This window comes from Bos taurus, chromosome 18, assembly GCF_002263795.3.
Source record: "Bos taurus isolate L1 Dominette 01449 registration number 42190680 breed Hereford chromosome 18, ARS-UCD2.0, whole genome shotgun sequence".
NCBI lineage: Eukaryota > Metazoa > Chordata > Mammalia > Artiodactyla > Bovidae > Bos > Bos taurus.
The window spans coordinates 29,752,997-29,764,511 of record NC_037345.1 but is presented as its reverse complement, the minus strand read 5'-3'; the positions used below and the strand labels follow the sequence as shown (position 1 = coordinate 29,764,511).

General features: G+C 43.9%; 1 protein-coding gene across 2 annotated transcripts in view; it reads left to right on the top strand.

Moving 5' to 3' along the window:
* Window positions 1–2,525: 2,525 nt before the first annotated feature.
* The window catches only part of CDH8 (cadherin 8), a 409,345-nt gene continuing 400,355 nt past the window's right edge, over window positions 2,526–11,515 (top strand). Inside the window, exon 1 of one of the 2 annotated variants that reach the window (XM_024978266.2) lies at window positions 2,526–3,058. The gene's annotated coding sequence lies outside the window, so the exon portion shown is untranslated. 2 annotated transcript variants of the gene reach the window in all.

The following is an 11,515-nucleotide window of genomic DNA, read 5'->3' as shown; positions in this document are numbered from 1 at the left end:
TGCTCCAACTGTAGAAGCTGGAGTCTTCCTATCTCTCCTTCCCCCTTCTGGTGGGGGCAGAGGAAGCCATCAGATCCCTCCCCGCTCCAACTAATCAGTCCCTTTGTTAACTGTCATTTTTACTCAAAATTAGAAGAAAAGTCCCATTCCTCATGAAAAACAAAAGTGCCTTTTACTGGATGGAGTTACCCTCCATCCCATTCAACTGCACAGACTCCTGTGCAGAACTGTCTGCCTGTCACTGAAACACAGGCTGGAGACATTCTGCCTCTTCCTATACTAGCATCAGCCAGCCAGGGTTATCCTGAATGCTCTCCTCCCTCTCCTATTCCCCCAACAGCCACTGCCTCTCTGATTATATTGCTGCCCTAGCAGATAACTCCTCACCCTTCCTCCCCCAGAATACTCCAGGACACATGCAATTCTAGTGGCCATCCTACAAAGCCTGTGTTACAGTCCTCTTCCTGCTAGAAGGCTGTCACTCTGAAGAGGACGTTGAAAAAAACTATCTTAAGGAGGTAGGTTCTCACCATTGTGACATTACACTGCATCCTATTAAGAGGGGGTGGAATTGTTAAAGAGGCAAATGCCTTGTCTTTCAGTTTCCCTGATTATTTTAGAAATATCCTTATAGGGCTTTTTAACATTATCCTAATCCTCTTTCACACTGCTTAATCATCCCGGTCTCTCCTAAGAATCAAGAGAAAATTAGTAAGAAATTCCTACTGCAGTGCTTTGAGTAGAGATTAGCAATATATAGAGAGAAGGGGCTACCTTGAAATTTAGATGGCCAAAAGTCAGCTAGGACAGTGTATTTAACTGCTCTGGGAATAAACTTGGATAAGGTGAGTCAGAATAAACTCATTCTAACCCAAGGGAACTAAAGCCATTGGATTCTGACCTTCTTCACTTTGTCATTAAAATAGTTTTATTTCACCATTAAGAAGATGGGATTTGAGGATACTGTTTAGCTCTACCACTCTAGCTTGCTTTTGAGGTGACTTTGTTACTAGGAACAATTCCCAGGCTTCAGTAATACGTAACCTTTGCTTTAATTCTCATAGACGTAAGAAGGTACCCTAAGGAAAGGTTCAGAGCATTTGTTCAAAGTGAAAATGAATGTCTGAAAATTAAGCATAGTCCAAGGTGTGATCTATTTCTCTATCCATTTGGGACTGTCCGGTCCAGAGGCAGTTATAATATGACTGAGGCATGACTACTGTTCCTTTTCCCAAGACAAAATTAGCCAATTTCTGAATATCCTGTAAACAGAGTCTGAGATGAGATCAGTTACTTAGTGACTGTCTCGTGGGAAAATACCCCCTGCTTCTCTTCACTTCTCCCTGCTCTGAAATAACTCAATTTTCTTCCCTAAATCACCTAGAATGTGAAACAGATACTAGACCTATAGTCAGCATCCTTTTCAACATCTCACAATGGGATGGTAGATGCAACAGACACAAAAAAGTCAAAATTGCATAACTATTATAAGCATATTGTGTCTGTTTTCTCATTCTCCTCACTCTAATTAATTGAAGTCAGACAGTACAAGCTTTACGGACCTCTTGTCTGGTTCTCCATACCCTTTCTTTCTTTTTCCATTCCTGACTTTGTTCCCGGATAGTAAAACCCTTCCTCAAAGTTCAGCTTTAGTGCACAGAGAATGGACTAAGTGTTCTGTGGAGGGGAGTTAAACAAAGGAATAAGGATTAGCTCATAGTAATTTCACAAATTTTATTAAAAATAGCTGCCTATTTCTACGTGTTTGCCTCGCTGATGAGACGAAAAGAAATCTGGACCTCCTGATTCATGATTCCTCCTCTTGCATGGGCTTTGATCCATGGTGGGCAATTCTCAACGTTTGAGTGGAGTCCATCAAAGGACTCGAAAGCGCATCTCGTGGCGGAAGCAAAGGAGCTTGAAGTCTGGTGCCCGAGAGATTTCCAGGCAAGGGCACATTGAGAAGACCTAGCAGTCTCTCCTTTTATTTCCCAAGCAAGTTCTGCTTTTTTCACACCTACTTACGCGTCCCTTGCGTCTGCCCGTCTGCGCTTCCTCATCCCATCTCCCTGAAGAAGTAGAAGCCTGGGGATATGAGGAATGCGCACCACCCACAGGACCGCGACATAGTGCCTCTAAACCACAGCGTCTGAGCAGCAGGCGTTGGTCCTACCGACACCCCACTCGGTCTGCCTGAGGATCTTGGCTTAAAGAGGAGACAAGACGCCCACGCGCACCCTTTTGCCCTGTCGCGTCCTCTTCCTCCCAAGGAAAACAGCCGTGGTTCACTGGGACGCTTTTCAAGATCTCTCTAGCCCCAGAGCTCCGGGAAGACTCAGAGAGAAAGCTCGCGGGTACACTCGTCCGCATCCTTTTGTAGTCTGCCAGCTCTTTTACCCTGGAGCCTGGCCCTCCGCGGGCGGCGCGCACCGCACGGAAGGGCGCATCTTCACCGAGTGGCTCCGGAGGCGGAGACGCGCTGGGCGCGCTCGAGAGCGAGGAGCGAAAAGTTGTGCGCCCACTTGGTAGCGGGAGAGAACCGAGGAGCGAGCGCGCCAGAGCGCCGGTGGGGGGAGGAAAGGAGGGGGCGGGGAGGGGGCCCGCTTACATGAATTTCCAAGTGGTAGACCTGCCTCTGCGCTCTGCCCAATGAGATCCGTCAGGGGAGGCACCCGACTCACTTTTCCACATCACTTCACAGTTACATTTGGCAGGCAGGCGGGCTTGCACGCCGGAGCGCTCAGCCCAGAATTAGTGGATCTATTTGGAATCTCCCTGCTTCCCCGAAGCTCATCTGCTGTCGCCGGTTCGTGCGCGGACGGTAGCGTCCACCCAGCGAAGCTGCACTTTGGGCTACAGACACGCAGAGCCCGGCGCGCCCGCCCCGCGTCTCAGCACCAAGCCCCGCAGCTCCGAGAGGCATGAACGCGATCCGGAGGCGCCTGCCCAGCGCGCGGGGACCGCTCGCTGTTCACCGCCCTCGGGAGCAGACCTCGAACCCCTCCGGCCATTAGTGAACCAAGAGGCTTGAAATTCGCCCGCGCGGAGCCCCTCAAGAGTGAGTGATCCTCCACCCAAACCCCTCGTTTTAATCCATGCCCCGAGGACCCAAAAGGGACCGTATTTTTTTTTTTTTTTTTTTTAAGGAATACCCCTGCCCCTTCCGGCACCCTGCGCGCCTCCTTCCATTCGAATGGTGCGTATGGGTTCGCTGCCCCAGTGTGGGGCTGAGCTGTATCTTCTTTCCTGCTATGCGCAGCTGATGGGATCACCTCAGGGTTTTACCTGACCATTTTTGCAACCTGCTCTGACAGCAGATCCCGGGGAAGAGCAAGCAGGCTGTGCCCCTCCAGCTTTCCTGCCGGGCTCCCTTTCTTGCGGTCGCCTGGCGATTTCGCCGCCTCGCGACACAGGCAGGCGCCGCTGCAGCCGCGCGCCTTCACTGCGGGGTCCGTGCGGTGAATGGGAAGCACCCGCCGCCGGCTGAGAGGCAAGTGCCAGCCGGAGCAGAAAGGAGGCGAAGGGGAGCGGGGCGGTGGTGGTGAGGGTGCCCTCTGGCTGGTTTGCCGCACCGCCCCAATCCCGAAAAGACGGAGGGCGACCCCCGCAGTGGGGCAGCGGGCCACGACTCAGCCGCGAGAGCCCCAGCCCACGGCTTTCCCACAAGTGGCTCCTCCAGCCCGGGGAAGCGCGGTGCGGGTTCCAAACTTGCCAGGCTCCCTGGCGGCCCCACGGCTCTGTGGACACCGAGATGGGGCCCCGCATCCAGGCAAGCCCCCCAGTGTCCTCTCCGAGCCCGCCAGACTGTGCTCACAGAGGCCTCCTGAGCCGAGCCGGGGACTCCCTCGGACTCCCTCTCCTAGCGCCGCCAGAGCACAGAGCTGCGCTTTCTGACAGCTCACTCCTCCCCATCCGCGAACCCGTGGGGTGGGGTGGGGGCGGGGGAGGGCGGGCTGCGCCCCTCGCGGGACCTGAGGAAAAGCGGATTCTTGCCCGGGTTCTGGCAGCGCGTAACAGGTTCATAAGGGACTTGATCCCCGTTCTCTCAGGCTCCAGCCAAGCCTGGGAGCCAGTGAAAATCTGCCGCCGCCAACGAGGATGCCAACAGGTATCCACAGTTTACTGTGCCTTTCCCTCTCCGCAAGACCAGAGCCTTCGCCATCCAATCTGGTAGAAACCTCAAAGTTTCGTGATCCCGAGACCCTTCCCTGTAAGCACAGAGCCGGCAGCAGGTCCGGGACGAGCCGTTCGTCTCCTCGAGCCGAGATGGCAGCAGTTTGCTTGGGCTGCTACATGTAAGAAATCAAACATTAATTGTTTATTGTTGCAAATGCACATTAGTCAGTAATGGAAAACCACCCTGGCAGCTGCTCACTTCAGCTCCAATTAAAGGATAGAACTGATAATTAGGCAAGGGAGAAGGGGTCTTTCAACTTTACCACCCTTTCCTGAAGATTCCAGAGTTTCCTCTTTAAGAGGCAAGATTCGACCATGCCCTTAGCGCGCCGGAGCTGCTCAGCCGATCAGCCGGCTGTTTTCTTTCACTGGCTTCACAGTATCTGTGGGCCGAGAATGGGAACCCGGACGCGGGAGAAGGTGCACTGGCCTTGCCCTCTCGAATGGGTACCACCGCGAAACAGATCGGAGGCACGGGGTAGGGGGGAGGTTGGGGCCCCTAGGAAGCGCCGGCCCTCTTTACGGCACTCCTGACAGCCATCTCAGTGGTTAACAACCCTCCCTAGGCTGTCACCTCAGGCTTCATTATAGGAGCTTTTCAACTGGAAAACTATGTGCTGGAAGGAGATATTTATGTAAGATTCGAAAGTGGGATTTTCCATCCATTCAACCTGGCCGCTGTACCTCACTGCATGCAAAATGAGCCCTGTCGTTCATGGCAAACACAACTGAAATTTCTGCCTCGTTTTTGCTTTTCATCAGTCGTGTCCGGTTTTGCAGGGGGTTTATCGTGTGTGTGTGTGTGTGTGTGTGTGTGTGTGTGTGTGTGTGTGTGTGTGTGTAAGAGATTGTTTTAACCAAGAGACCTTTAGAGGATGTTCTCTGAGGGTTACTTTTTTTTTTTTAATCCCTCAAAGGGAGTTCTCCATAATCATCCTGTCCAGACATGTTTTTCCACTTCCCTGAGCTCTGTGGCTGAAAGAAATTCTAGGGCTCTCCCTCTTATTAAATAATAATACTACTAATAATATTCTGTAAATCTGCTTCAGCAGTTTGGAAGCCCCCCAATCGCATAGTCATTTCATGCTGGAGCAGTCGCAGGATTTTAAATCATCTTTGATAAATATAGATATAGATATATATTTTTCCCCCTGGACTCTGAAGAGGGCTTGGAGTTGAGAAAATCTATTCTGAAAACAGAGAGGAGGCCCCGCAGATGCCCTGGGGACTGTTTCATTCAGGGCTGCTCTGTGGCAGCTGGCACTCTTCATTCTGTCCCCCACGACATCCACATGGGCATCCAGGTATCCCATAGCCATCACAAACAAGCCCGATGTTTCAGAGACACTGGCTAATGATCTCTGAAATGTGTGCTGCAATGTTGTCATGCAAACTTTTTAACTGTTCCCCCCTTCAACCTGGATCTTCTATTTTCCAATTACTATTACTATTTAAAAATCAATTCTTCTGCCTTATAATCTATAGTCTCTTAAAACTCTCAAGACTCCAGATGAGGAAATCTCTCCACCCAAATCACTTAACATATTTTGGCTGCATTTTGGGTGTCCAAGATACATTTCTTGAGCTCCTGAAGGTGTTAAGAATTTAACTGAAGAACAGTTTTATAGCAACCCTCACTGGAATAGCAGCTCCATTGGCCTGCTGTACATGTATCAACTGGATAAAGAAGGAAGTCTTTAACCTAAAAAAATAACTTTATGTGGGCATTATATGCTCCTCTCTGGTCAAGACAGTATTCATCTAAAGCCACCGCTTAATTTAGCACTGAACACAGTAGAAGTAGCCAATGGCAGTTCGCTCAAAGTAAAAAACAAATGAACAAAAAAAAACAACAAAACAATCTGTGAAACATTCTCTGCAGGATGCAGTAGACCACTTGAGAAGGCATTTTGTAAAGGCTGTTATATAAACAAACTCATGATGCAACATTTCCTTGTAAACTGAACAGATTTAAGGTCTGATGCTCCTGGTTAGCGGGGAGCACCTGATTCTTGGAACAAAGCAAGAAAAGTCCAAAGAATGAGGGTATAATGATTCTATTCAGGGAACTGTACCTCAGGGCTTTCCTCTCACAGTTCCTTTCTCTGTTTATGGGTGAGGAAAAAGGATCAAGCACAGACAGAAAAGTTAGAATCTGCACTTCATTGGCAACTGTTCAGAAGTAACTTTATCGTTAGAAGTAACTAATTCTCTAAAGACAAAATTAATAATCTTCATCATTTTTCTATTAAGCTAGTATACCTTACAATTTTATCAACATTCCAATCTGAGCAAAATTGCCGTGCACAAACAAAAGCTTTTCATGGATAAACCGACATTCAGTTTGTATTGCCAACCATTCTTTCTTACACTATCAGCAACGTTTTGTGTCTGACAAATCAAGGGAGAAGCAAAACAGACTAGCCTTTAAATTATAGATGCAAACTAAGGTCCCAAGACTTTTTCAAAACTATTCTGCTCAATGGTGCTGTCGATCCTAGTTTCAATAATTTTGTATTTTTACAACGTTATTCAGAGAAGCAAGGCGTGGGGGAAATGCAGTTTTTCTGTTTTCAACACTGTTGGCATTCACAGGTGAAATGGACTAACTTTGCTTTTTAGTTTGGGAAAGGCTTCTGTCTTTGGTGTGTTGTATACCTCCTACAGAGCATACAATTGAACCAAGGCTGATTCCTTTGCTCTGTATTAGGTGTTACTTACACACACACACACACACACACACACACACACACACACACACACACACACACACACACACACTGCTTACTTCTAGAAAACCTGGAAATGTCCCTAGATAACTAACTCACTTATTGGTTCAAGTAGGAGATTCCCTTTGCCCTTTCATCTGCTTTAGATGATTTGATTTGCCCTCTAGGCTTCTTAGATTCATATATTGACTAGTCTTTTAAAGCAAACACATCTGTCTGTGGTGTGGGAGGATTTTTTTTTTACAGAATCTCATAAATGAATATTTGTGGAATAGAATATTTTGATGGTCCGAGGCCATCCACTGATGTCGTGGGGCTTAATTAACCAAAGAGCCGTTCGTCTGCTCTCTTTTGAGTCCCATGGAAAGCTGCTGATGATGTGGAGTGTGCAGTGTATCTCAGCTGCACTGTTGGCTCCTGCCTCTGGAACCCGCCTCCAGATGTAACCAGGGGGAGAAAATTAGTTGAACCTGGCAACTTCAAAAGGTCAGAAAAGAAATAAGTTCAACGGATGCCATTCAGCTGCTTCTGCCATACGTTGCTGTGAACGAAATCTCCATCGCCTCTTCATGGCAGAGCATCCAGGCCAATGCTGTTTCCTTTATCTCTCATGTCCCAAGCTTTTATTTCCTGAGTTTTAAATGTCATGTGCTATTCCCTATCACAAATATCATCCACCTTCTTCACTTTAGAAGTCTTGTTTTTTGTAAAGTTCTATTAGTAGGAGGAAATGCACAGAAGTGATTTTTCTGTATCTCTTTGGACACCATCATAAAAGAATAACACTTGTGTTTGGAACCTGCAGTTTCCTTCCCTACTCTGCTTGTCAAAAACAACTACAAATGCTAAGATGAGGGTTGGTTGGGGGTACAGCATGGAATTAGTGCTAAGTCAACATTGATTTAATGCATTAACAATTAACAAGCCCTGTGCCTTTTTTTTTTTTTTCTAGGATATTCTCAGTAAAGGGGAGGGAGGGATACAAGTGTATCTAAAGTCCAATATTGTGACAATCTACCTCAGTTTTCTCTACAGAAATTTCATAAATTGTCCCAAGTTTTTTCTTAGACCCAGATTTTACCTTTTTTAAGAAGTCATTTTTATTCATGTTCCACAAAGCATTTATTTCTCCCTCAAAATCATTTTTAAAATTATATGGACTTATAAAAATTAAGAATACTTTTAAGACTAGACTTGCATCAAGAATGCTTTTAAACTCTGTGTGATAGGAAGTTATATTTTATTGGGAAAAATGCTCTAATTATGGAAGTCTTACATGTGTAACTCAGTACCTGTACCTTTCTCTTGTGGAGAATTTATTAAAAAAAAAAAACAAAACAAAAACCCAACGAGGAAACTAATTCTTCTTTCCTTCTTTTGCTCCCTCCCTCTCTTCTTTAATTTTTTAATATATATTATATTTGAACAGTTCACATCAACCTCATGTGAATTGCAATTCCGTGTCTGTTAGAAGACTCCTCTATATTGATTTTAATCAGCAGGATACCTGGCCCTCACAAATATACACAGGAAAAAAAAGTTCCATCAGAAAGTCCTCATGGATGTACTTACTGATATTTTAAGCAAATGGAATGCACTTCAAAGAAATATTAAATGGAATCTTCTTAATTCTTCTATATCATTAAGTGAAAATGTTATTATACTATATTCATATTCTATTAGCAGTAGGGACCATATTTTCCATGCATTGTTTCTTTCTAAATGAATTCATGCATAAAATATGATTAGTTGATTCCTGATGTAACACAAATAACATAAAATAAGTAGATGGGGAATAATATGAATATCATTAAGGAATGCTTTTCTTTTTTATCTATGGAGCCTTATCTCCAAAATATAATGTAAAATTTGCAAGAGCACATTTCATTCTTTATTAGCCATTGCTGTTTCAGCTTGACAAATGGAATTTAACTTCTCTGTGTCCCAAGTATTGGCATCTTTAAAATGGGGATGCTCAGAATTATGAAAAAATAATTCAAATCTATTTTTATTGGAGTAGTGAAACAGGCTTGATCTTTGAATTTCACTACAATATAACAGCTGAAGGAGATACACTTATTTTAGAATCTGTATAAGCAATGTAATTTTCAGAAACTATACATTCAAAGTGATATCTAAATATCATTTTTGTCAAATGATTGCTTGCTATCCATTTACCTACCCATCATCTATGTCCATGTGGAGTTCATGGTAACAGTGCTTGTGGGTGGTTTTTAAGCTATGAAGTCTTTGAAACATGACAGAATGGAAGTAAGGGTGGTTACTGCACAGTATAATCTAATTGGCAGAATCCTGACTTATTAGGCTGGGATATTTGGCTGCATTCCAGTTTCAGTATTGTAGACTCTGTAGCCCTGGTTATGTGTTATATCTGATTTTAACCATTTCCACATTTCTTTTTTTAATTTACTTTTCATTTGGAGGAAAATTGCTTTACAATGTTGTATTGGTTTCTTCCATACAACAATGCTATTTCCACATTCTTTAAGCAGGAAGGGAGAGCTTCTAATTTTTAACCATCATCAATAATACTAAAATTTCTTGAAACACATCAAGAATTTGCTAAATATTTTTTGGAAGAAGACACTACCTAAATGCAACCTCTAGTTAAGATTATCTTCTCAACTCCTTTCTGAGAAGTGTTTAGATGTCACTGTGTCTTCATCTTTGAATTAATAGGGGCTTCCCACTTGAACCATTCCCATGAGAATATACTAGATGATTATGACATGCAATGGAATTTTTCTTGTAGGAGAGAAGAGTGTTTCAGTGAGTGGTTACAATTTGAAAGTAAGTAGTTGTGTGGATGTGTAATTGTACTTTGTCCTTTGCACTTTACCCTTTGCCCTTTTAAGATTAATGATGATGGGCAATGCCATGTCTTCTTTGGAAAAGAGAGACATGGATGACCCCAGGGTGGGGGAAAGTTAAAAATATAACCCTTTAGTCCTACTGTATAACACAGGGAGATATACTCAATATCCTATGATAAGCCATAATGGAAAAGAATATGAAAAAGAATATATATATATACATACATATATATATATATATATATATATATATATATATATATAAAACTGAATCACTTTACTGTACAGCAGAAATTAACACAATGTTATAAATGAACTGTACTTAAATAATTAAAAATATACCACCCTTTAGAGGCCTCATAAAATTATTTGAAGACATTAAGTGTATAGTAACTGTGGATAGGAAAAGCTATTTGTGAAATGCTGTTTTACTTATATCCCTCTTGGTTTATGACATTAAAAAAAAAAAGAAGCTGGAAAAAGTTATTTTATTACCTGTTTACACAGAGCACCAAAATTTTCCCCACTGATGTATCCAGCAAGAAATTGACATCAAATAGTTTTTAAAAAATTCGTCAAGGTTCTTTGTGAAGCAGGTGAAACATTCAATAAATTGTAACTATCATTGTTACATTGACAAAAGGGTTTTTACAAAGCTTATCTCATTTAATTTTTTTCACCATCCTTCAAGTCAGTTCCCTCATCTGCCACTATTAAGATAAATTTGCCTAGGTCACTTATCTTAGGAATGATAGGACTGTGATTCAAAGAACTTCTGACTCCAGAGTCAAGGTTCTCAGCATCTGTGCCCCCACAGTTCAGTTGTGTTAACAAGATTGTTAAGGGTAAGATTGATTTCCTAGTGGTTACTCTGATTTAAAGGCATGTTGGTTTGCAACCTTGGAGTTTGCAGAGGGGGTAGGGGGTGAAATTCAAAGCCGACCCTTATACTTGGAGCTCCAGGAGAGACGGAAGAAAGAGGCAAGCCACTCCAGATTGGTAGGTGGCAGTTTTAATAAACAAGGGAATGGACACTACATATGAGGCTTGATTTGGGCAACCACAAGATCTCTGCATCTGCTTGCTGGAATCTTAAAGTTCATTTACACGGAGATGTTTGTAGCATTCAGTCTCATTTACCATCCAGATAATCTCAATAACACGTAACTCTCTCAAGGCTACATCTTTGAAGTGGCTGCTAATGCAGACACAGTGGGCAGGACATGCATTCCAAGGACAGGGAGGGGTAAGGAGCCTTTGATTGCCAGGGTCCAGCTCATGGATGAACCTGCGGTCACAGCTCCTCCATGACCTCCCCCAGCGGAGGGCCAGCACAAATTGTTTTCCCTCATTAGGTCTTTGGCTGTTAAACTTTGAGCAGGTTGATTTAAAGACAGCAAAGGATGTGGCTTTTAAATGGAGAAGGAAGGATTTAGATTACCCTTGAGAAATGACTTCCTGGCATGACTCTTATAGGCAAGGAAAGTGTGGGTCTTAGATTCATCGTTCTGAGGTGGTTTCTAGACAGTTCTGCCTGAAGAAGATCCAACAGGATAGATTCAGCTTCAGTATCTTAACTAACCTTATAATTCTAAGAAAGTTCATTAAATAAATTTCTGAGCCTGTAAACACTAGAAAAAGAAACTTGACCCTCCTGTCTTTGTTATCCCAGTTCTGAGATGTCTATAGCAGGAAAGCTTCTACGTGAAGGACAGAGTTCTGACTCCATCTTGGGAAAGGAAGAGGAGCTATCTGTCTTTGCCGTGGTAACCAGTA